The following is a 26,669-nucleotide window of genomic DNA, read 5'->3' on the forward strand; positions in this document are numbered from 1 at the left end:
TTTTGAGTTACATTTCCTAATAATGTCTAATTTTTGAAGAAGTTAAAATTTTAACTCCTCCTTTTATTTTTGAATTTTTAAAGTTTAAATTTTAATTTAATGACACATTTTAAATTTTATTTTAAATAAAAAAATTAAAATTTTAATTTTTTAAATTTTAAATTTAAAATTCAAAATTTAAAATTTAAAATTCAAAATTGAAAATTTTGATTTAAAATTTTAAAATTTCCAATTTAATTTTTCATTTAGTTTTTCTTTAGTTTTTAATTTGAAATTGAAAATTTATAATTAAAAATTTGAAATTTAAAATTAATTTTGAGTTTTCAAATTTTTGATTTTGAATTTTTAAATTTTAAATTTTAGATTTCACATTTTGAGCTATGAATTTTTTATTTTTATTTTTAGAATAAAAAAAAAATTTCCTATTTATTTAATTTAATATATATATATATATTTTATTATTATTTATGTAATTAACTTCATCGGCAGCTGTTGATAATCGGCAATAGAGGCGGCGAAATTTGTTCGAAAGTTTTTTCAGGAAGTGCTCTGCAAATTGCTACAAGAATTTCTGCGGAAGATCCTCCAGAAATTGCTCTCGAACTTCCTCCAAGAATTTCTCCGGAAGTTTCCTCTGGAAGTTCCTCCAGGAATTCTTCCAGAAATTCCTCCGAAGGTTCCTCCAGGAATTGCTCCGAATTTCCTCCAGGAATACCCCGAAAGTCCCTACAGGAATTCTTTTCGTAAGTTCTTCAAGGAAATCCTCTCAAAATAATTTCTGATTTTTCTTGAAATTCAAAATTGCACTAGGAATTACTTCGAGGATTCTTTCTGAAACTCAATTAAATATGTTTCTGTATAACGTACAATGTCATGTGAATGGCTCAAATTTGGTCTAAAAAAATTTAGTATCGAGCAATTTGAATAATATTTTGCTATCCGAAATTCGGTGTCTGGACTACCTAATTTCCACTGTTGCTTTTAAAGCCTAGGTGATGTAGGAGATTCCATCTGAGTTTCTTCTGAAATTCACGAGAAATTCCTCTAAGGCCACCTCTTACACTCGCCCGGAAATTCTTTCGGAAATTTTTGGAAGAGCTTTCCCGGATAATTTCCTAGAGAAATTCGTCTTCAAATCCATCTGGCTCTTCTTTCAAAAATTTCTTCAGGAATTCTTCCGAAAGATTTTCGTGGGTGGGTTTAAAAGGAATTTCTCGTTTGTTTCAGAGGTTTTAAAAAGAGTTCTCGAGGCTATTTTAAAAAGTACTTGGGGTATTTTTGGAGGATCTCCAGGGAAAAGGTCAGAAGGAATTTCCAGGAGAACTTCTTTAGGATCTTCTGGTGTAAATTCTGGAAAAGTGGTAGTAAACATTGCTAGAAGAATATAAAGATGAATTTCTGAAGGAATTCGCAATTAAATTTCCTAGTGCAATTTTTGAATTCATGAAAAAAATCAAAAGGATTTTAGAAGGATTTCTTAAAAGAACTACCGAAAGAGTGCCTGGAAAAACTTCCGGAAGAGTTACGGAGGAATTTCTGGATGATGTTCCGAGGAAATTCCACGATTAACTACCTGAGGAATTCCCTACGGAGGAACTTATTGTGAAACATCTGAAGAAATACCAGGATGAACTTTTAAAGGAATTTCTGGAGGAACTTATGAAGGAATTCCCGGAGGAAATTCTGAAGGAATTCTTGGAGAACTTTCAGGAGGGACTTCCGAAGGAATTCACGGAGAAACTTTCGGAGGAATTCCTGGAGGAACTTTCGAAGGAATTCCTGGAGAAACTTTCGGAGGAATTCTCGCAGGACCTCCCGGAGGAATTTCCAGAGGAACTTACGGAGGAACTTCCGGAGAGGAATTCCCGGAGACACTTCCGGAGGAATTTCTGGAAAAACTTTCCCGGGAGAACTTTCTGGGGAATTCCCAGAAAAACTTCCGGAGGAACTTTCGGACAGGAATTCCTGGGGGAACTTTCGGACAGGAACTCCTGGAGGAACTTTCGGACAGGAATTCCTGGAGGAACTTTCGGGCAGGAATTCCATGAGGAACTTCCGGAGGAATTCCTGGAGGAACTTCCGGAGGAATTCCTGGAGGAACTTCCGGATGAATTCCTGGAGGAACTTCCGGAGGAATTCCTGGAGGAACTTCCGGAGGAATTCCTGGAGGAACTTCCGGAGGAATTCATGGAGGAACTTCCGGAAATTCCTGGAAGAACTTCTGGAGGATTTCTTGGAGGAAATTGCCGAGGAATTCCTGGAGGAACATGCAGAGGTATTCCTGGAGGGAACATCCAGAGGAATACCTGGAGGAACATCTAGAGGAATTCCTGGAGGATCTTCCGCAGGAATTCCTGGAGGAACTTACGCAGGAATTCCTGGAGGAACTTACGCAGGGAATTCCTGGAGCAACTTCCGTAGGAATTTCTGTAAGAAATTGTGAAGGAATTGCTGGAGGATTCCCAGGAGGAATTGCTGGAAGAAATTTCAGAGGGATTCCTGTGGGGAATTTCCAATGGAATTCATGGAGCTATATCCAAAGGAATTTCCGGACGAACTTCCGAAGGAATTCCTAGAGGAATTTCCTGGGGTATGCCTGGAGGATCTTCCGAAAGAATTCTTTTAGGATCTTCACAATTAATGTCCGGAGCACATCCTGAAAAAAATTAAAACAAGTTCTTCCGCCTCTATTGCCGATAAACAACAGCGTGACGTCGCCACGCCACCGCCGATGAAATACAATTCAAAATTAAAATAAAATATGTATTGAATTAAATAAATTACATAAAATATATATATGTACCTTTAAACATAAATAAAAATTTAAACTTAAAAACTGAAAATAAAAAAAACAAAAATTAAGGAATTAAAAATTAAAAATTAGAAATTAAAAAATGAATAAATAAATAAAAACTTAAAATTTAAAATTTTACTTGTGATTACAATAAAATGCGCTATGAATAAATAAAATTTGAAATTGTTGCATCTGAAAATGTGTTTTCGAACATGAAAGAAAAAAAATCCGAATATCCCTTACCCCGCTGTCAAAAGCGGGGTTAATCCTGACCTGTTTTTACGTCGTTTTTCAGTTACATCGAAATTATTACGTAGAAAATTTATTACACTGCTTTAATTTGAAAAGAAACATCAAGTACGTCAACTTTTTGTTACGTCAATCAGATGTAATAAAACATCATATTTTCGACGGCGATGATGTGCATCAAATCTGATGTGATATTACTTTTTATTTTTTACTGTGAGTTGAATCTCCAGGGAGTCGCATACCTTAATTTTGTCCTTAAATCTTTTCCTTAAATGATAACATTTTGCATCGAATCCTTAGTCCAATCCACATAAGTAGATCAAAGGCCAGATCAGAGTGTTCAATAATTATCTTTCGTATCACTTGCGATGTTACTGCATCTTTGATAAATATGAGTTGAGGATCATCCGCACCTATTACTTTAAAATATCTTCAACAGGTTTGTTCAATAATTAACAGTAATGTCACAGACATTTTTCTACGAAACTTTACACTAACTTTCATGAATTAGAAATTTTTTGGAAGCTAAGAAAGTTTTGCCTGCAATTGCAATTTAGGTTTTCTCCAAATTTGAATCTAATTGCTTTACGATTTTTTTTAGAAATCTGGAGATTTATATTAGATTGGAAGTTTTCTTTGCGACGTAGAAACAAGTGAAGTATTTCTCAACCAAATCAAATGTGAAATAAGGAGATGAGATTTCTCTGATTATTCTTCGGTGGCTCCAAATTGTTGGACAAACTGCTTTCATGAGCAACGAACTTCATTAAATATTAATTTTTGCAAGTGTTCAAGATTATTATTAGAACAGCTGACGGCTTCCCCATCATCAAAAAGGGTAATTCTAGTCTGCATATTATAGGATTATCCTTTCGTCGATATAGCATACAATTGTACAAAGCTAACTATGTTATGTGGCTAGATTTAAATAATGGTCCGGTCTGAGCTTGAGTCTGAGGTCGCCAATAACTTCACAGATAGAAAAATCCACTGAAATTTACGCTAAAGATGAGTGCAACATAAATGGAACGTTATTATTAGCTCAATTCCACGCGTGATATAGCCTAAATGTATACAATATTTGACGTGAATCATCAATGCTACTTACGCAAGTTGTAAAGCAAACTTGTTAGAAAGAGGTCCATTTCCGCGTAGAATAGGTGTAAATATCCGCATCTTAAGTTTTACGCGCTGTTTACTTTTCATTATTTTATTCTGTGTTGTAACATACTTTAGTGTGAATCAGCAGTCATTCAGGTTGTTCTGAAATATTAATTTTGATTATGAGAAACATGCATTTTCTCAGAAGGCCATTTTCATCTGTAAATATATTAGTTGAGAAGGTTCCTCAGGAATTGCTCCGGAATTTCCTCCAGGAATACCAAAGTCCCTACAGGAATTCTTTCGTAAGTTCTTCAAGGAAATCCTCTCAAAATAATTTGATTTTTCTTGAAATTCAAAATTGCACTAGGAATTACTTCATTCTTTCTGAAACTCAATTAAATATGTTTCTTATAACGTACAATGTCATGTGGATGGCTCAAATTTGGTCCAAAAAACTAAGTATCGAGCAGTTTGAATAATATTCTGCTATCCGAAATTCGGTGTCTGACTTCCTAATTTCCACTATTGCTTTTAAAGCCAAACTCAATAGGAGATTCCATTTGAGTTTCTTCTGAAATTCACGAGAAATTCCTCTAAACCTCTTACCTCGCCCGGAAATTCTTTCGAAATTTTTGAAGAGCTTTTGATAAGTTCCTAGAGAATTCGTCTTCAAATCCATCTGGCTCTTCTTTCAAAAATTTCTTCAGGAATTCTTCCGAAAGATTTTCGTGGTGGTTTAAAAGAATTTCTCGTTTGTTTCAGAGGTTTTAATAGAGTTCTCGAAGCTATTTTAAAAAGTACTTGGGGTATTTTTGGAGGATCTCTAGGAAAAGGTCAGAAGAATTTCCAGGAGAACTTCTTAGGATCTTCTGTAAATTCTGGAAAAGTGGTACTAAACATTACTAGAAGAATATAAAGATGAATTTCTGAAGAATTCGCAATTAAATTTCCTAGTGCAATTTTTGAATTCCAGAAAAAATCAAATGATTTTAGGAATTTCTTAAAGAACTACCGAAAGAGTGCCTGGAAAATCTTCCGGAAGAGTTATGGATCAATTTCGATGATGTTCCGAGGAAATTCACGATTAACTACCTGAGGAATTCCTACGGAGGAACTTATTGTGAAACATCTGAAGAAATACCAGGATGAACTTAAAGGAATTTCTGGAGGAACTTGAAGGAATTCCGGAGGAAATTCTGAAGATCTGGAGAACTTTCAGGAGGGACTTCGAGGAATTCACGGAGAAACTTTCGGAGGAATTCCTGGAGGAACTTTCGAAGGTGAGAACTTCGGAGAATTCTCAGGACCTCCGGAGGAATTTCCAGAGGAACTTACGGAGGAACTTCCGGAGAGGAATTCCGGAACACTTCGGAGGATGGATTTGCACCGATAAATTATGATTATTTTACTTCATACACTAAACAGATGCATATATTTTAGGAATCTGACTTCAAAATGTTGAATCCATACACTGCAGTATGAAATGATATTCATGTTTTGAGATTTCAAATTGAATATCAATGTGCCAAGCTGAAGATTCATTTTGACACCGCACAAAACAACGCTGACACCGAGAGTCGACGCTTGCTGCTGTTTGTGCACATGCCGTCCTATTCATTCGCACATTCAAATTCGGGAAGGACTAGCAACTTGATTGTGTGTTGGATCTCAGCTGTTTGAGTGTAGTTGAAATGACTTTTTCTGTCACTGCAACCCATACAAATATTGTTATTTGCCAAATAACAGTACCACAAACAGGGTGGCCAGACTTACCGAATTCTCGGTAGTTCTACCGATTTTTGACTCACCTTCCGATTCACAGACGAAAGATCGAAAGTCATAGATTTTTGAAAATTCCTATCGAAAACTATCGATTTTCAACCTGCCAAACGGTCAATATATTAATCTTTCTTATAAACGTTTTAAATGATTCTAGTTAATTCCCAGATTATCAGAACACAGCAAAAAAATATTAATATGCCGCGACGTGACTTCTCGACACGTACCTTGAAATTCGACGTAAAAACAGATCTTGTGTAATTTCACGTCATATCCACGCTTTACTACATTACTCAGTGTAAATTCTAATCAGAAAAATTATTTTCGTCCTCACGTCAATTGAACGTGAAATTGCCCACCTTCTCTTGCACAAGATTGCATTCGAAACACGGCACATCATGTTCGATCAAAATAAAGCGAAATATTACCCTAAATGTGACATACATTTACATAATCATTGTAATATTGTCAAAAACCACTGTAACGCAAACGGATTCAACAACCGACAGCAGTCAGGCGACATTTTGTTTGCCGGCATTTGTTTACAGTTTGCTCCGGGAGTAATTTCTTCTAAAAAACTAAATTTATCTATGTGAGTGGCCTAATAAACCGTAGCAACATAATATCTACTACAGTAGAGCGGCAGTAACGATCGGTGCGAGAAAATGAACATCGAATCAATCAGGTAAGTGAAATTTATATTAACGAAAACGACCGGTTTTTATTGTGAAACCAATGATGGAAAAATGTTTTGGTTGCAGATCGGATGAACGAAAAGGACTCCGTCATCTAGCAGGCAGATCATTTGGCGCCCGCATAAGAATCAACCAGATAAAATGGGATGATCAGCTAGAACAGAAATAGAAAACTGCAGGTAAGTTTTCCATTCAATTTTGATCTCTACCCAGCCGGTACAAACATTTATGACACTTTCAGTGCTCCATTCGGGATTGGAAAAGGAAATTCGCAGCAAAGTGGTAAAATGCGGGAAATATCTACGGCAAGTTGCGCGAAGTGATCTTACCGTGAGTAGAATTCGGTAGTGACGCATGCAAGAGGTACCAGGGCTAGCAACACCATTAATAGATAGTTGGCAAGGCACAGGGCTATACATGTATATCTGTTCTATGTAGATATGAATTTATGCAAAAGTTGGACTGCTATATTTTATTGACAGTTTTCTCGCGTTAATTGGTAGTGAACGAGTATTAAACAAAACACGTGAGAATAAGTTTCTATGCTGGGGATGAAAAATTAACACTTTGCAAATAAAAATCAAATCCCAAAAATGGAAATCCAAACCATAGAAACTAAAAATAAAATTAAATATGTACTGAAAAGCTAAAAAAAACAAAATTCACATTTTTTTTAACTCTTATTTTTAATTTTCAGCTTTCATTTTTGTATTTTAAATTTTTTATTTAAATTTTTAAGTTACATTTCCTAATGTCTAATTTTGAAGAAGTTAAAATTTTAACTTCTCCTTTTGTTTTTGAATTTTTAAAGTTTAAATTTTAATTTAATGACACATTTTAAATTTTATTTTAAATAAAAAATTTAAAATTTAAAATTTTAATTTTTTAAATTTTAAATTTTAAATTTAAAATTCAAAATTGAAAATTTTTATTCAAAATTTTAAAATTTCTAATTTAATTTTTCATCTAGTTTTTCATTAGTTTTTAATTTGAAATTAAAAATTTATAATAAAAAATTTGAAATTTAAAATTAATTTTGAGTTTTCAAATTTTTGATTTTGAATTTTTAAATTTTAAATTTTAGATTTCACATTTTGAGCTATGAATTTTTTATTTTTATTTTTAGAATAAAAAAAAAATTTCCTATTTATTTAATTTAATATATATATATATATTTTATTATTATTTATGTAATTAACTTCATCGGCAGCTGTTGATAATCGGCAATAGAGGCGGCGAAATTTGTTCGAAAGTTTTTTCAGGAAGTGCTCTGCAAATTGCTACAAGAATTTCTGCGGAAGATCCTCCAGAAATTGCTCTCGAACTTCCTCCAAGAATTTCTCCGGAAGTTTCCTCTGGAAGTTCCTCCAGGAATTCCTCCAGAAATTCCTCCGAAGGTTCCTCCAGGAATTGCTCCGGAATTTCCTCCAGGAATACCCCCGGAAGTTCCTCCAGGAATTCTTTCGTAAGTTCTTCAAGGAAATCCTCTCAAAATAATTTCGATTTTTTCTTGAAATTCAAAATTGCACTAGGAATTACTTCGGGGATTCTTTCTGAAACTCAATTAAATATGTTTCTGTATAACGTACAATGTCATGTGGATGGCTCAAATTTGGTCCAAAAAAACTAAGTATCGAGCAGTTTGAATAATATTCTGCTATCCGAAATTCGGTGTCTGGACTTCCTAATTTCCACTATTGCTTTTAAAGCCAAACTCAATAGGAGATTCCATCTGAGTTTCTTCTGAAATTCACGAGAAATTCCTCTAAAGCCACCTCTTACCCTCGCCCGGAAATTCTTTCGGAAATTTTTGGAAGAGCTTTCCCGGATAAGTTCCTAGAGAAATTCGTCTTCAAATCCATCTGGCTCTTCTTTCAAAAATTTCTTCAGGAATTCTTCCGAAAGATTTTCGTGGGTGGGTTTAAAAGGAATTTCTCGTTTGTTTCAGAGGTTTTAATAAGAGTTCTCGAAGCTATTTTAAAAAGTACTTGGGGTATTTTTGGAGGATCTCTAGGGAAAAGGTCAGAAGGAATTTCCAGGAGAACTTCTTTAGGATCTTCTGGTGTAAATTCTGGAAAAGTGGTACTAAACATTATTAGAAGATTTCTGAAGGAATTCGCAATTAAATTTCCTAGTGCAATTTTTGAATTCCAGAAAAAAATCTAAATGATTTTAGGAGGATTTCTTAAAAGAACTACCGACACAGTGCCTGGAAGAACTTCCGGAAGAGTTATGGAGCAATTTCTGGATGATGTTCCGAGGAAATTCCACGATTAACTACCTTAGCAATTCCCTACGGAGGAACTTATTGTGAAACATCTGAAGATATTCCATGATGAACTTTTAAAGGAATTCCTGGAGGAACTTCTGAAGGAATTCCTGGAGGAAATTCTGAAGGAATTCTCGGAGAACTTCCCGGAGGAATTCACGGAGACACTTTCGGAGGAATTCCTGGAGGAACTTTCGAAAGAATTCCTGGAGGAACTGCCGGAGGAATTCTCGCAGGGCCTCCCGGAGGAATTTCCAGAGGAACTTTCGGAGGAACTTCCGGAGAGGAATTCCTGAGACACTTCCGGAGGAATTTCTGGAAAAACTTTCCTGGAGAACTTTCTGGGAATTCCCAGAAAAACTTCCGGAGGAACTTTCGGACAGGAATTCCTGGGGGAACTTTCGGACAGGAACTCCTGGAGGAACTTTCGGACAGGAATTCCTGGAGGAACTTTCGGGCAGGAATTCCATGAGGAACTTCCGGAGGAATTCCTGGAGGAACTTCCGGAGGAATTCCTGGAGGAACTTCCGGATGAATTCCTGGAGGAACTTCCGGAGGAATTCCTGGAGGAACTTCCGGAGGAATTCCTGGAGGAACTTCCGGAGGAATTCCTGGAGGAACTTCCGGAGGAATTCCTGGAGGAACTTCCGGAGGAATTCCTGGAGGAACATCCGGAGGAATTCCTGGAGGAACATCCAGAGGAATTCCTGGAGGAACATCCAGAGGAATACCTGGAGGAACATCTAGAGGAATTCCTGGAGGATCTTCCGCAGGAATTCCTGGAGGAACTTACGCAGGAATTCCTGGAGGAACTTACGCAGGAATTCCTGGAGCAACTTCCGTAGGAATTTCTGTAAGAAATTGTGAAGGAATTGCTGGAGGATTCCCCGGAGGAATTGCTGGAAGAAATTTCAGAGGGATTCCTGTGGGAATTTCCAATGGAATTCATGGAGCTATATCCAAAGGAATTTCCGGACGAACTTCCGAAGGAATTCCTAGAGAAATTTCCTGGGGTATGCCTGGCGGAGCTTCCGAAAGAATTCTTTTAGGAACTTCACAATTAATGTCCGGAGCACATCCTGAAATAAAATCAAACAAGTTCTTCCGCCTCTATTGCCGATAAACAACAGCGTGACGTCGCCACGCCACCGCCGATGAAATACAATTCATAAATTAAAATAAAATATGTATTGAATTAAATAAATTACATAAAATATATATACCTTTAAACATAAATAAAAATTTAAACTTAAAAACTGAAAATAAAAAACAAAAATTTAAGAATTAAAAATTAAAAATTAGAAATTAAAAACTAAATAAATAAATAAAAACTTAAAATTTAAAATTTTACTTGTGATTACAATAAAATGCGCTATGAATAAATAAAATTTGAAATTGTTGCTTCTGAAAATGTGTTTTCGAACATGAAAGAAAAAAAATCCGAATACCCCTTACCCCGCTGTCAAAAGCGGGGTTCATCCTGACCTGTTTTTACGTCGTTTTTCAGTTACATCGAAATTATTACGTCGAAAATTTATTACACTGCTTTAATTTGAAAAGAAATATCAAGTACGTCAACTTTTTGTTACGTCAATCAGATGCAATAAAACATCACATTTACGACGGCGATGATGTGCATCAAATCTGATGTGATATTACTTTTTATTTTTTACTGTGAGTTGAATCTCCAGGAGTCGCATACCTTAATTGTGTCCTTAAATCTTGTCCTTGAATGATAACATTTTGCATCGAATCCTTAGTCCAATCCACATAAGTAGATCAAAGGCCAGATCAGAGTGTTCAATAATTATCTTTCGTATCACTTGCGATGTTACTGCATCTTTGATAAATATGAGTTGAGGATCATCCGCACCTATTACTTTAAAATATCTTCAACAGGTTTGTTCAATAATTAACAGTAATGTCACAGACATTTTTCTACGAAACTTTACACTAACTTTCATGAATTAGAAATTTTTTGGAAGCTAAGAAAGTTTTGCCTGCAATTGCAATTTAGGTTTTCTCCAAATTTGAATCTAATTGCTTTACGATTTTTTTTAGAAATCTGGAGATTTATATTAGATTGAAAGTTTTTCTTTGCGACGTAGAAACAAGTGAAGTATTTCTCAACCAAATCCAAATGTGAAATAAGGAGATGAGATTTCTCTGATTATTCTTCGGTGGTTCCAAATTGTTGGACAAACTGCTTTCATGAGCAACGAACTTCATAAAATATTCATTTTTGCAAGTATTCAGGATTATTATTAGAACAGCTGACGGCTTCCCATCATCAAAAAGGGTAATTCTAGTCTGCATATTATAGGATTATCCTTTCGTCGATATAGTACAATTGTACAAAGCTAACTATGTTATGTGGCTAGATTTAAATAATGGTCCGGTCTGAGCTTGAGTCTGAGGTCGCCAATAACTTCACAGATAGAAAAATCCACTGAAATTTACGCTAAAGATGATGCACATAAATGGAACGTTATTATTAGCTCAATTCCACGCGTGATATAGCCTAAATGTATACAATATTTGACGTGAATCGTCAATATTGCTTACAAGTTGTAAGCAAACTTGTTAGAAAGAGGTCCATTTCCGCGTAGAATAGTGTAAATATCCGCATCTTAAGTTTTACGCGCTGTTTACTTTTCATTATTTTATTCTGTGTTGTAAATACTTAGTGTGAATCAGCAGTCATTCAGGTTGTTCTGCAATATTGATTTTGAATATGAGAAACATGCATTTTCTCAGAAGGCCATTTAAGTTTCATCTGTAAATATATCAGTTGAGATTCAAATACTTGAAGCTATCATACCGCTTAGTTCTATTTTCTGCGTATTCGAACCTCAAATAAATCGGAATATTCATTTTTTTGCAAATACTGGTGTTAAGAAAAGTTTTACATAAAGTGAATTGGTCTGATTTTCAATAAATCCACTTTACAAATGTAGGATTTTGCTGAACAGCAACATAGGTTTTAATTATAATTAAATAAATTTAAACAAAAAAAGAAACCTTCCTGGGCAAAAAACGAACTTTGTTCTTTTATTTATAAAAAAAAAAACTATAGTTGCAGATTCAAACCAGAAAAGTGTAAGGAAATTTTATATAAGTCTGAACTTAATCACTACTGATTTTACTTCTGATAATGAAAGTACATATGAACCATAAACCATGACTCTCAAGAACCAACTTCTCAATTTGGGACTAATTTGCGATTTGGGCATAACTTATTTTGTAAGCAAATTGGAAGGGAAATTCCTGCTAAATTAAGCATTCCCTGAGAAAACCAATGTATATATCCGACAGAAAAAGCTATCCTCTATCACAGCGGTTCTCAACCTGGGGTACATGTACCCCTGGGGGTACTTTTGCTAGCCCCAGGGGGTACCTCGGATAAAAATGTTTAATGGCGGACTTGGTACAATTCCAATCAAACCATATTTTTTAATTTTAAAACTTTGTCTTGTACGTAATATGCATAGCGACCAGTAAATCAAAGACGGTTGAATCTTGACCTCCACAAGCAAAGACAATGGTTACAAAAGATCGAACGAATGAACAATTTTCTTTGCAACCTACCTGATCGAAACAAAATGTTTCTTAAGAATAAAGAATATGTTTCTTAACTAGAATCTAGAATTCAATGGTTCGAAAGCCTTCGATTGAGAGGCATCAAGGTTTTTTTTCGAAAAGCTTGGTTGTTTCGTTGCAAGAGGATTATAACCAGAGCTTAAAATATTCATCTTCATGAAGCAAATTCAGCTCGAATTTTGATAAACATCGCATGAATATTCAAAACATAGAATGACATAGTCAAACGACTGCTCCACCAACTCATTCATTCGACTGTCACTGAGTGTGCTTACTACGTGGAGAAAAAAACATAATTAGCATTGTTTATGTTGTTGTTTACCGTTGAAAGTGCCTCGCGGACGAAAATCAGATTCAGTTTTAGGTGATAAATTGCTTTACTCATTTGAAACGTATTCAGATTTCAGATAATTTATCAATTTGTAAAATGTGCAAAAATATTCAATGACTAATATTCAACCGAATATTGACAGTCCAGAGCCGACTATGAATGTGTCTGGAAGTGAGCTGACAAGTGAAGGAAGGTGGACTTCACCAAAAAATTTCGATTATTTTACACTCTGATTATAACCATCTTTCTACGCTTCTCGGGTGCGTTCTTCCAAGCTGCTCGAAGCCCATTTTTTAGGAGGCCGTTCAAGAGGCCTGGAGGATTTTTCAAAAGGTCTGGAAGCCTCGTTTTAAGAGGCTCGGAGGACTCCTTTCAAGGCTCGGAAGCCTCCCTTTAAGAGGCTCGTTAGCCTACTTTTAAGATTATCCTTTCAAGAAGCCCGGAAGCCTCCTTTCAAAAGGCCCGGAAGCCTACTTCAAGAGGCCCGGAAGCCTTATTTCAAGAGGCTCGGAAGCCTCGTTTCAAGAGGCCCGGAAGCCTCCTTTCAAGAGGCCCGGACGCCTCCTTTCAAGAGGCCCGTAAGCCTCCTTTCAAGAGGCCCGTAAGCCTCCTTTCAAGAGGCCCGGAAGCCTCCTTTCAAGAGGCCCGGAAGCCTCCTTTCAAGAGGCCCTGAAGCCTCCTTTCAAGAGGCCCGGAAGCCTCCTTTCAAGAGGCCCGGAAGCCTCCTTTCAAGAGGCCCGGAAGCCTCCTTTCAAGAGGCCCGGAAGCCTCCTTTCAAGAGGCCCGGAAGCCTCCTTTCAAGAGGCCGGAAGCCTCCTTTCAAGAGGCCCGGAAGCCTCCTTTCAAGAGGCCCGGAAGCCTCCTATCAAGAGGCCCGGAAGCCTCCTTTCAAGAAGCACGGAAGCCTCCTTTCAATAGGCCGGGAAGCCTCCTTTCAATAGCTTGGGAAGCCTCCTTTCAAGAGGCCGGGAAGCCTCCTTTCAAGAGGCCGGGAAGCCTACTTTCAAGAGGCCCGGAAGCCTCCTTTCAAGAGGCCCGGAAGCCTCCTTTCAAGAGGCCGGAAGCCTCCTTTCAAGAGGCCCGGAAGCCCCCTTTCAAGAGGCCCGGAAGCCTCCTATCAAGAGGCCCGGAAGCCTCCTTTCAAGAGGCCCGGAAGCCTCCTTTCAATAGGCCGGGAAGCCTCCTTTCAATAGCTTGGGAAGCCTCCTTTCAAGAGGCCGGGAAGCCTACTTTCAAGAGGCCAGGAAGCCTCCTTTCAAGAGGCCCGGAAGCCTCCTTTCAAGAGGCCCGAAGCCTCCTTTCAAGAGGCCCGAAGCCTCCTTTCAAGAGGCCTGAAATCCTCCTTTCAAGAGGCCTGAAATCCTCCTTTCAAGAGGCCCGGAAGCCTCCTTTCAAGAGGCCCGGAAGCCTCCTTTCAAGAGGCCCGGAAGCCTCCTTTCAAGAGGCCCGGAAGCCTCCTTTCAAGAGGCCCGTAAGCCTCCTTTCAAGAGGCCCGGAAGCCTCCTTTTAAGAGGCCCAGACGCCTCCCTAGTAGCACACATGTTCCATATAGGTTACTGTAACTCACATGTTACCAAATTTAGTCGCAATCAAATTGCTGCAACCATTTTTATCAGACTTGCGCTGCTCGGGCCCCCTTTCAAGAGGCCGGAAGCCTCCTTTCAAGAGGCCCGGAAGCCTCCTTTCAAGAGGCCCGGAAGCCTCCTATCAAGAGGCCCGGAAGCCTCCTTTCAAGAGGCACGGAAGCCTCCTTTCAATAGGCCGGGAAGCCTCCTTTCAATAGCTTGGGAAGCCTCCTTTCAAGAGGCCGGGAAGCCTCCTTTCAAGAGGCCGGGAAGCCTACTTTCAAGAGGCCCGGAAGCCTCCTTTCAAGAGGCCCGGAAGCCTCCTTTCAAGAGGCCCGGAAGCCTTCTTTCAAGAGGCCCGGAAGCCTCCTTTCAAGAGGCCGGAAGCCTCCTTTCAAGAGGCCCGGAAGCCTCCTTTCAAGAGGCCCGGAAGCCTCCTATCAAGAGGCCCGGAAGCCTCCTTTCAAGAGGCCCGGAAGCCTCCTTTCAATAGGCCGGGAAGCCTCCTTTCAATAGCTTGGGAAGCCTCCTTTCAAGAGGCCGGAAAGCCTACTTTCAAGAGGCCCGGAAGCCTCCTTTCAAGAGGCCCGGAAGCCTCCTTTCAAGAGGCCCGGAAGCCTCCTTTCAAGAGGCCCGGAAGCCTCCTTCCAAGAGGCCCGGAAGCCTCCTTTCAAGAGGCCGGGAAGCCTCCTTTCAAGAGGCCGGGAAGCCTCCTTTCAAGAGGCCGGGAAGCCTCCTTTCAAGAGGCCGGGAAGCCTCCTTTCAAGAGGCCGGGAAGCCTCCTTTCAAGAGGCCGGGAAGCCTCCTTTCAAGAGGCCGGGAAGCCTCCTTTCAAGAGGCCGGGAAGCCTGCTTTCAAGGGGGCCGGAAGCCCCCTTTCAAGAGGCCTGGAAGCCCCCTTTCAAGAGGGCCCGGAAGCCTCCTTTCAAGAGGCCCGGAAGCCTCCTTTCAAGAGGCCCGGAAGCCTCCTTCAAGAGGCCTGGAAGCCTCCTTTCAAGAGGCCCGGAAGCCTCCTTTCAAGAGGCCCTGAATCCCTCCTTTCAAGAGGCCCGGAATCCTCCTTTCAAGAGGCCCGAAGCCTCCTTTCAAGAGGCCCGAAGCCTCCTTTCAAGAGGCCCGAAGCCTCCTTTCAAGAGGCCCGGAAGCCTCCTTTCAAGAGGCCCGGAAGCCTCCTTTCAAGAGGCCCGGAAGCCTCCTTTCAAGAGGCCCGGAAGCCTCCTTTCAAGAGGCCCGGAAGCCTCCTTTCAAGAGGCCCGGAAGCCTCCTTTCAAGAGGCCCAGACGCCTCCCTAGTAGCACACATGTTCCATATAGGTTACTGTAACTCACATGTTACCAAATTTAGTCGCGATCAAGTTGCTGCAACCATTTTTATCAGACTTGCGCTGCTCGGGCCCCCTTTCAAGTGGCCCGGAAGCCTTGTTTAAAGGGGCCCGGACGCCTCCTATCAAGAGGCTTGGAAGCCTACTATCAAGAGGCTTGAATGTCTTCTTTCAATAGACTTGGAAGCCACCTTTCAAGAGGTTTGAAAGCCTTCTTTCAAGATGCTCGTAGCCGGAAGCCTTTTTTTAAGAGGCCCGGAAGCCTCGTTTTAAGTGACCTGGCCGCCTTCTTTCAAGAGGCTTGGGAGCCTCCTTTTAAGAGGTCGAAAGCCTACTTGCAAAAAGCTTAAGAGGATCGGAATGTTCCTTTTAAGAGGCTCTGAAACCTCCTTTCGAGAGACTCGGAAGTCTCCTTTCAATTAGCTCAAAAGCCTAGTTTCAAGAGGCTCAGAAGCCTCCTTTCAAAAGTCTCTGATGCCTTCTATCAAGAGGATCGGATGCGTATTTCAAGAGGCTCGGAAAGCTCCTTCGAAGAAGCTCGGAAGCCTCTTACAAAGGCTCGGAAGCCTTCTTCCAAAAGCAAAAGGTAGGGGGTACCTCAATTAATGCAAAAGTTCGAAGGGGTACCTCTCATGAAACAGGTTGAGAACCGCTGCTCTATCAGGTAAGAAAATAAGTTTTGGAGAAAAACGCTTGCACCCCACGGAATTCATGAAATAATGTTTGTTTACCAAATAAATTACGCCTAAATCGCAAATCAGTCCCGAATTGTGAGATTTATATATTTTGGAAGAGGGAAGTGCGCCTTAACTATTGTAATTCCATAGGATTTGATACTTTTTATGGCCTACCGATAACTACCGATTTTTCTACAGTCAAGCTACCGATTTACCAAAATATAATCTGGCCACCCTGACCACAAAATATTAAAACTTTATATGAGATTGTTCATTTACAGTTGCCAACAATAAAGGATACTGTTGCCGACCGCACGGGGATATATCCATGTACAGTTATTTATTATGCTGGTCGTTATACTACTTTAAATGAATTCTGCTGGAACGTATATCTTTCTATTAATCAAACTAGCGGACCCGGCGAACTGTGTCACGCCAAAAATTGATCAACTTGTTGATACAATTTTTTGCGTGCAAAATTTATCTAGAAACCAAATTGGTTCTTCAGAATGATCTCTCAGTTTTTTACAACTTTGTTTTACATACAGACGGTCGAAATTTAAAAATTCCTTGCAAATTGTACGAACAAACATTTCATCGAAAAGATTGAGTTTTGATTTTCAAAGCATTCCAATTTCATCATAACATGTTTTCTCGTAAATAGTATATACATAAATTAGCAAAAGTTGGGCTGTCAATTCTTACGTGATGCGCGTTCGTACAAATACCAACTTTGTTTTATATATAAAAGATAAAACTCAATGTTTCAGGAAAAACCACTAGAAGAAATTTCCATGCAATTCCTCTAAGTATTTTTTTAAGAGAGCTGAGAAAATGTTTTAATTTACGAATTAATTTCATTAATTGATAAGAACTAAGCAAGCTTAATTTATACCCACATCGAATTTGTTTTGTTGATCAATTCTTCCAACCGGATTATTTGAAGTAGTTAAACTTTTCAATGGTCAATTACGGTGCCGGCCATGCCCTTACGGTCATCGGGGACGGGGAGGAAATCTCTCGCAAACTGCAAGCCGAGTATACCTCTGCACTTGCCACGAGTTCATATGGAATTTTATTGGAATTTGGGGGTTAGGTTAGGTTATAGGAAACGAGCTTTCCGTTTATTTCCAATGCTATCAGAATGTTAGAATATAGTTATTTGAATATGGAAACGGTATGAACTACATTTCCAGTTCCAGCAATTGCTGAAACATGATAAGTAGCATAGGTAAAGATGCAAAGTAGGAGGATGGAACAGGCCTGGAATTGAACCACAACCTCCTGTGTATGAAGCAGCACCGGAAGCCATATGACCACCAGTTTTAACGTGTGAGAGTGGGGCGGGCGTCGACTAATGTCGTTTTCGGTTTTAGACCTGGGTCAGGTCCGACCCCGACTCTGAATAACCGAACGAAAAACGAATCGGGATCGAGTCAGTATGTTGGTGTTAGTGAGATCTCAAGCCCTATCATCTGTTTTGTTTTCAGTTCGCACTTTTATCAGCTGGCAGAAATATAAATATTTTATCAGATTTTATACAGATTTTATCTTTTGAATTTTGTTATTAGTGTTATTTTGTTTCTTATTATATAAATTGAATGGGGAAGTCAGATATTTCTTCTGTTAATTGTTTATTTTAAAAATGACAGTTAATCTATCAATAAATTTATGTGATTAGAAGCTTGTGATGAATGGCGACGGCAATGTGGATTGCCGTGAAGGAATTTTGGCGCTCTGGAACATTTCCGGTAATTATGCCAATCCGTGTTTCCTGATAAACTGTTATACTGGTTCTAAGTGGCGTTCTGGATAACAGTGATTGTGTTACATTTGAATTATCAATTATGCCATTCAAATGTAATGTAAATATGGAACCACTTTGTAAAAAATCCAATAGAAAATTTATTGAGATTTGGGGCCTTTTATTTTAAAACAAAGAATCAAATCGCACAAGAGTTGACTAACATTTTTGTATTTTCCTCCCAAGAGGGGAATCTTTGGGATAAACCGCGATTTAACGAAACTGCAAAACTAAATATACAAGAAAGGCAAATAATTTTTCTCTACATAATATTCCACTACATAACAGGAGATTCAACATAATAAATATCAACGGGGTAAAATATGTCTTGTCTGGTTTTTAACGAATTACAGCTAAAAATCCTTCTTTCACTCTAAAATTATGCTCAATTCGTATAAAAATTGTTCCTAAATTTACATTTGAATTTATTTTTCTGGCCAAGTATCATCTGGAGTGTTATTAGGCAGCAAATATACCCTCTACATGGTAAATAATTAGTAAAACTATTGCAAACAATCAGAAAAACGTATCATTTGTTGGTGACAATATAGTTGACACTGTCTTATAAAGGGTTGATACATTATATTTATATTCTTCAAATCCGTAACCTTAAACAAATTATTTACAGAGCTGCAATAACGAATAAAATAATGATATGAACATTTTGGTATAAATAATAATCAGATACTCCGGTACGCTATTTTCCCATTGAGAGAGCAATTATACCTAAAGCATATCATCGAATACACAACGTAATTAGTGAATAAATAACAGCTACAGCTACCTTCTCGTCACTGCACAGTGGTCCAGGTAGCATACAAAGCGGTAATAAGTTGTTCAAGCCGAACATAGCAGAGATAGAAAAAAACTTTGTTCTACAAAGTTGCTCCTAACGGTGAGGGGCTTTTTGAGGTTTTCATAAAAATTAGGGTGGTCCACATTTGAAAAAAAATAAATATAAAACTTTTTCAATTGTGGATATACGGCTATACAATGTTCCGCAAAGTTATAGTTCAGCCAGATTCCAAGAATTTTGCTAAAAAAATTATTTCTCTAGCTTTTAAATTGACTGATTTAGAGCAATTTTCCCAAGTTTACTTAGGGTGACCCTCAAAAAACAGTTTTTTTGCTCTAACTTTTTTGTTTCAAATTTCTCAGCAATGTGATGTTCAGAGCACTTTTTGTGCTTTGCAGGGCGCAACTTTTCATGGACTTAGCGTTGCCATATCTCATGCGGATCATAAGTTATTGAGGTTTTTCTTTGAAAAAAAAGTTTTCTTCTAACGGCTGTATCTATGAATGGCGCAAACATTTTTTCAATCTGTTTTCTCGACCTTATTCTACTACTTTCAGGCTTCATTTCAGGGTGTTTAAATCGAGGGGATAATTGAAAATAACCCCATATTATTGCAATGAAAAATTACCGTTTTTTCCATTTTTAAGCACTAATTTGCTATTTTTAAGTGTTTTGCTTCCATGGCTTACTTCGTGATATGGCAAACGCCACACCATTTTGTTATAGAGCCTGAGCAGAAGCTAATATCTTGAAAACAGCAGTTCTTATGAACTTGATATGAATAAGAGGTAACATGACAAAAAATAATAACAAAAATTAATATCCAAAATAAATACTTTAGGCATAACATTGTCAGATATTTTAATACAAAACAAAAAATAATTATGTTTTGCCTTTGATATTGTTATAACAACATATGACATGCTTTGAATATTTTGAATATTTGAATAGGCATAACGTTATCAGATATTTTAATACAAAACAAAAAATAATTATGTTTTGCCTTTGATATTGTAATAACAACATATGTTATGCTTTGAATATTCTGTATATTACTTTTTGTTATTTCGTATCTTATACATGTCAGTAATTTTCGCTGAGACCGAGCCACTATTTGCACGAGGTCTTTGAAAATGCCCAAATTTATGTTCATTAGAATGCTTTCGGCGAGTTTATAAGGGATCCGAGTAAAATTTTTCAGAAAGATGGACCCCTCGTTAGTTATGGACGAAATCACTTTTATGGACCCCTCGATTTTTGTCAATTCTTGATTCACCAAAACTGTCATAACTCCAACATTTCTCAACCGATCTTATGGATCAGCATATCGTTGGAAAGAAGAAGAGTGTATCCTCAATTTGCAATAGTAACAATGGGGCAGCCATATTTGATTTGGCTGCCATCTTGGATTTATTTTTAAACTATTTTTCCGCTAGATTTGCAATCACCGATTTTGAATATCACCACATCGATGGAAATCTTAGCTTATATAGAGCTTTGTGTTCAAAAATCTCAGGTGTATGTTTTTTCTATCAAAAGTTTTGTACGATTCACCAAACTATTTTTTAAGGCCCATCTGACGAAAGAACATTATTTATACAAACAATGTGAGACTACGTCATCAGTTCATTGATTTCATACACTATTCTACGCCAAATATATTTTGAAAATGAAGAGCATGTCTACAGCAGTAATTTATTTGGAGGGCTCAAAACTTTAATCCAATACCAAATCCAATATGGCTGCCTCATTGTTATTATTGCAAATTGAGGATACACTCTTCCTCTTTCCAACGATATGCTGATCCTTAAGATCGGTTGAGAAATGTTGGAGTTATGACAGTTTTGGTGAATCAAGAATTGACAAAAATCGAGGGGTCCATAAAAGTGATTTCGTCCATAACTAACGAGGGGGGGTCCATCATTCTGAAAAATTTTACTCGGATCCCTAATAAACTCGCCGAAAGCATTCTAATGAACATACATTTGGGCATTTTCAAAGACCTCGTGCAAATAGTGGCTCGGTCTCAGCGAAAATTACTGACATGTATAAGATACGAAATAACAAAAAGTAATATACAGAATATTCAAAGCATAACATATGTTGTTATTACAATATCAAAGGCAAAACATAATTATTTTTTGTTTTGTATTAAAATATCTGATAACGTTATGCCTAAAGTATTTATTTTGGATATTAATTTTTGTTATTATTTTTTGTCATGTTACCTCTTATTCATATCAAGTTCATAAAAACTGCTGTTTTCAAGATATTAGCTTCTGCTCAGGCTTTATAACTAAATGGTGTGGCGTTTGCCATATCACAAAGTAAGCCATGGAAGCAAAACACTTAAAAATAGCAAATTAGTGCTTGAAAATGGAAAAAAAACGGTAATTTTTCATTGCAATAATATGGGGTTATTTTCAATTATCCCCTGGATTTAAACACCCTGAAATGAAGCCTGAAAGTAGTAGAATAAGGTCGAGAAAACAGATTGAAAAAATGTTTGCGCCATTCATAGATACAGCCGTTAGAAGAAAACTTTTTTTTCGAAGAAAACCTCAATAGCTTTTGATCCGCATGAGATATGGCAACGCTAAATCCATGAAAAGTTGCGTCCTGCAAAGCTCAAAAAGTGGTCTGAACATCACATTGCTGAGAAATTTAAAACAAAAAAGTTAGAGCAAAAACTGTTTTTGAGGGTCACCCTAAGTAACTTGGGGAAAATTGCTCTAAATCAGTCAATTTAAGAGCTAGAGAAATATTTTTTTTAGCAAAATTCTTGGAATCTGGCTGAACTATAACTTCGCGGAACATTGTATAGCCGTATCTCTACAAATGAAAAAGTTTTATATTTAATTTTTTTCAAATGTGGCCCACCCTAATTTTTATGAAAACCTCAAAAAGCCCCTCACCGTTAGGAGCAACTTTGTAGAACAAAGTTTTTTTCTATCTCTGCTATGTTCGGCTTGAACAACTTATTACCGCTTTGTATGCTACCTGGACCAATGTGGCACTGCGTTTATCAATCACATTTTCATCAAAATTTTTAACCATCATTTTGTTTATAACGGAGCTACCGTCCGAAGTAATCAGCAAAAAATATGTCGGTATCTGAATCCATTTCACCATCAGAGAAACTTGAAGACAACACACAATTAAAATAATCCATTTTTACGTGCAAGACAGCAACAAAATTGATAAATTCAACAAATGAAACAAAAACGATTAAAAGTCAAATACCCATCCGCACCCTTCCGTGTCTTTCATTTTTTCATTTTCCTTTAGCGTAAACATAAACACGTGTTTGACAGTTTGTGTTCGAATGTATTGGTGAACCTAGGTTCGATCTCGATAAATCGGCAGAGCGAACCTCATTCGTTTTGGGTCGGATCTGGTGCGGATCGCGATCCAACCTGAATGAATAACCGAACGTTTTGACAGCTGTTAGAGCGGATCCGGGGCAGAACTAGGTTCGACCCAGCAATAACCGAAAACGACATAAGAGTGCCCGAAATGTTATGAATATCTAAGCGGGACAGAATAGGGCTTAAATATTGTACATTGACAATTGCTCTTTTTTTTTTTTCTAAAAAATGACTCATCATGCCTTAAATATCATCGGAAAAATACAGTGACTTGCAACAAAATGACAACTTTCGTGATTATTTTCCAAGGCATTCCTAGTTGTGTAAAATTTATCCGCAGTACAAATCACACGTGCTATAAAAGCATTCACAGACAGAATCCACCACATTGCGACCAAATTTTCAAAAACATCAAAGTAGCTTTTTATCTTTAGGTATGTTTTCCTTAGGCGACTAGGTATCTGACGCTTATTCTTCGTTGCAACTAAAAATATTCGGAGAAGTGGATTTCTTTATGAGCTGTACAATATAACCAGAAACGGACGTTCTGAAATAATCGTTTTGTCGTATATTGGGCAAATACGGCAAACTTGGTAGCGGAAAAACGACTGATGTCAGACAAAACAGACAACAGCGAAAGTTAGATTAACTGGACAAATATGACAACATAATAAAATTTATTAAAAAGCCAAACAGATTGAATTCACTTGTCACAGGACGAGTTAGTATTATCCCATTTAATTTCGTCACTTGATTAAATTCGTAAATTAAAAAAAAACACGAGAAGCACGATTTTTTCAAGTAAGATTTACACGTTTACGGTCGGGCTCGCTTAGGTTCAAAACCAAGGGTAGAATAACTTCTAATAATTTCAACATTGTAGAAATTTAAAAATCTCCAGTTAGCCTTGCGTGCCACAGATAGATGCCCAAAAAGAACGCTTTTAGGAAAAATAAAAACGCTTGATTATAATATAAGACGACCCAGTCTTGAGTCTAAGGCTGAAAACCATCATTTTAATACAGAAAAAACTCATTATAAAAATATAATACGGTCTGAAAATGCTGCAGCGTTTAGCTTCCTATTTCCGAAAAAGATCTCCTTACACCATCCGACCCCTGCCCTGCCATCTCGAACCATTTCACGCCACAACGAGTCCGAGTTAATATTTCAGCAAAGGTTTAGCTCAGCGCACAGGAAATTCCTATTGATTGCCTTATGAAATTTTCACAAATTTAATACGACCATCGCACCACCACCGACCGCACTCTTCTGCTGTCCTCCCGTGTAGCTAGGCCAGAGCTTGTCAAAACCATTTCCGGAGGCACCAACAGCAGGCAGAGCTACCTTGTTTCACTCCATAAACATCACAAGCCGGGTGCACTTGTAGCAGAACATAAGTCAGTGTCTACCCGGTGAGCGAGAACGGATCCTGTTGTGCACTCCGAAAAACCTACACCGAAAGGATGCATCATCAAGCAGAGGAAGCACTTTTGTCCTATTCATGTCATGTTTCCGAACAGAGGGCCCTTACTCGTTCAGTATGTGGGTGTACCATCGATCTAAATTTGATCTAAATTAAGGATGAAAGGCGTCGATGCTTGTTGCTACACCATTTTGGATAACGCTGGTTCGATTCGACCTTTCTGAAAGTCTTTTAATAATTTCTGTACAAAAATTGAATTTGAAAGCGACCTGTGCCTGTGGCGACGAAGTCGTTGACTCTGCAAAACCGCTAATACTTAAGCAAACGGTGACAAAGTCGTCGAAATTCGCTGCGGGGCTATTGAATCGATAACGGATTTGCCTCGTGTGCGATTGCGGTGGTGGTGACGGCGATGACGCGCGTCAACAGACGAACAAAGTAGCGGAGCTGTGACTGCCGTGACTGTGGATTAGTGGGAGATGAATTTGGCAAATTTCGCGGCATAAATAAAAACAAGTTTCGCTCAATGTCACCATCAACGAAAAAGCGTTTAGCGATCGGGCGGGGGTACGATTGGGTCGAACGCCATCCATTCGGCATCAGTGGGTGGGAAGCTAAAAGGTGGGTTTTTATGATGCTGGTATGCGGTTGGGAAATGATTGACCCAGAATGGAGAGTAACTGGTACCTATCCCCATCAGTTTTTGATGTAAACTGTAAAAGAAATTACCAAAAATGTTTTTATTCAGGTTGTTTTGAGTTATGATATAGAAGTATTTTTATTGCTTTATCGCATTCCACCAAATGACTTGTTTTTTATACATCACTAGAAACCTACAAATACTGTACAACGTTATTGACGAATTACTAAATGATCGCACCCAAGTAACTAAATGATAGAAATCATCCTTGGCTGCAAGAGAGCAAGCATTGTTCTGATAAATCTACAGGGTTCTGCGAAACAGCAACGAACACATTTGTGACTTACTTGTTATGCTATAAGCATTCGAAAAAATAAAACGGAAATTAGTCCATATAATATCTGTTGCTCACTTGTGTTGTAGAATCTCTTAAGTGATTAGGTCGGAGGACATCAATGCGATTTGTTATTGGCAAATTCTTTTGAGATTTTCGATGTCTAGGTTTCCCGTGGCATCTTTTTAAATATAAACATTAGGTTGTTACAAATATTTAATTAAAGTATGTCCTTCTGGTCTCCGAAAGGCCATGGGGAAGGGCGATAATAAAAAATAAATAAGGCCAATACAAATATTTAAAAACTATTTTGTCTTCCCCTTCCCTCGATTTTTTTTGCCAAGAAATAATACTTTGAGGGGGCAACAAAATAAAATTCGGATAATTTAGAGGATTTTCAAAACATTCTTTAACAAATCCGAGGAGTTTTTTTGATTTTTTTTTCATTTTAATATTTTTTTTTATTAGGACATAATTTTAATTAAATATTTGTAACGGCCCAATAAATAGAAAAAAAAAACAAAGAACTTCTCGAATTTGTTAAAGAATTTTTTGAAAATTCTCAAAATCATCCATTTTTTGGGCAAAACAAAATCCGGGGGGGGAGACATAATTATTTTTTTTAATATTTGTATCGGCCTTATTTACACGAAAAAACCTTTTTAAATTTCCTAAAAGCCTCAATTTTTTCATTCAAAAAATTCCGTAAAATCTTTGGATTTCAGGAAATTTTCTATGTTTCTATTTCCTCGAAATATTCATATGATTTTTTTTGAGTGTTCATGGTAGAGTTCTCGAATTACAATATTTAGGGGAGCTGTTCCGATCTCCATCTCACTAAACATATATTTAATACGACACTTATTTCGTCGCTTCTTTTTGTTAACATGTGTGCTCACTGCTGAAAAAAATCACAAAAATAATAAACAAATCAAATACCTTTCCATTACTTTGTTTTTGATGGAATGAACATCGGAGCCATGAGATGAAGTCCAGAAGCAGTTCCCCTACATGAGAAATTCCACGAATTTCCTCGTGCCAAAACCAATTAGTTTGCTTACAAATTTGGGTACATTCATGGCCCCCACAAGACTAGATCCGGCACTGTTTCCAGCAAACGCAAGAATTTGGTCGGAGCATTTGAGAGCCATGAAGAACGTTTTACCTCTCCGGAAATGGACTCATTTGTGGAACATCAGCATTATGCCGATAGTGTTATTGAACAATGGGATCGATCTCCGGAACATAATTTTACTTTAGACGGCACCGTGGTACAGGATGATCCTACACACGAGTTGTATTGAGCAGCCGACGGGCGAGTCGGCATGGCGTTGATGTGGCCAACGAATCTCGCTGGTTTTGGCCGAGTTGCTAGTTTCCACCGAGGGCTTGATCCGAGGTCGCAGTGGTCGTCGGACGGGTGTTTGGCCAACGCTGGATCATTAGGCCAAATCGCGTTAGAACGAATAGTCATTAGGCCGAACGGTCACTAGGCCGAATGAGAAGTAAGAAGGGAATAGTGGGATATGAGAAATGGAAAGTCAGAAGTGAGAAGTAAGAAGTGAAAAGTGAGAAATTAGAAGTGGGAAGTAAGAAGCAAGAAATGCAAAATGAGCAGGGAGGACGAAGAAAGAAAACGGAAGAAGGAACAAGGAAGAAAAAGAACGACAAAGGAAGAAAAAAGAAGAGAGAAGGAAGAAAGAAAAAAAGAAAGAAGGTAGAATGAAGAAGGAAGTATGAGGAAGAACGAGAAGGAAGAAAGAAGTAGGAAGAACGTAGAACGAAGAAAGAGGTAGGAAGAAAGAAGAGAGAAGAACAAAGGTAGAAGAAGGAAGAACATAGAAGGATAAAAAGAAGAAGGAAAAAGGAAAAAAGATGAATAAGGAAGAAGGAGGAATAAAGAGGAAGAAGGAAAAGT

General features: G+C 37.9%; 1 protein-coding gene across 1 annotated transcript in view; it reads right to left on the reverse strand.

Annotated features, from left to right (window-relative positions):
* LOC134208419 (uncharacterized) overlaps positions 1-26,669 on the reverse strand; it is a 320,420-nt gene that overhangs the window by 234,491 nt on the left and 59,260 nt on the right. The gene's annotated exons all lie outside the window — the stretch shown is intronic.

The sequence above is a fragment of the Armigeres subalbatus genome, chromosome 1 (assembly GCF_024139115.2).
Source record: "Armigeres subalbatus isolate Guangzhou_Male chromosome 1, GZ_Asu_2, whole genome shotgun sequence".
In the NCBI taxonomy this organism is placed as follows: Eukaryota; Metazoa; Arthropoda; class Insecta; order Diptera; family Culicidae; genus Armigeres; species Armigeres subalbatus.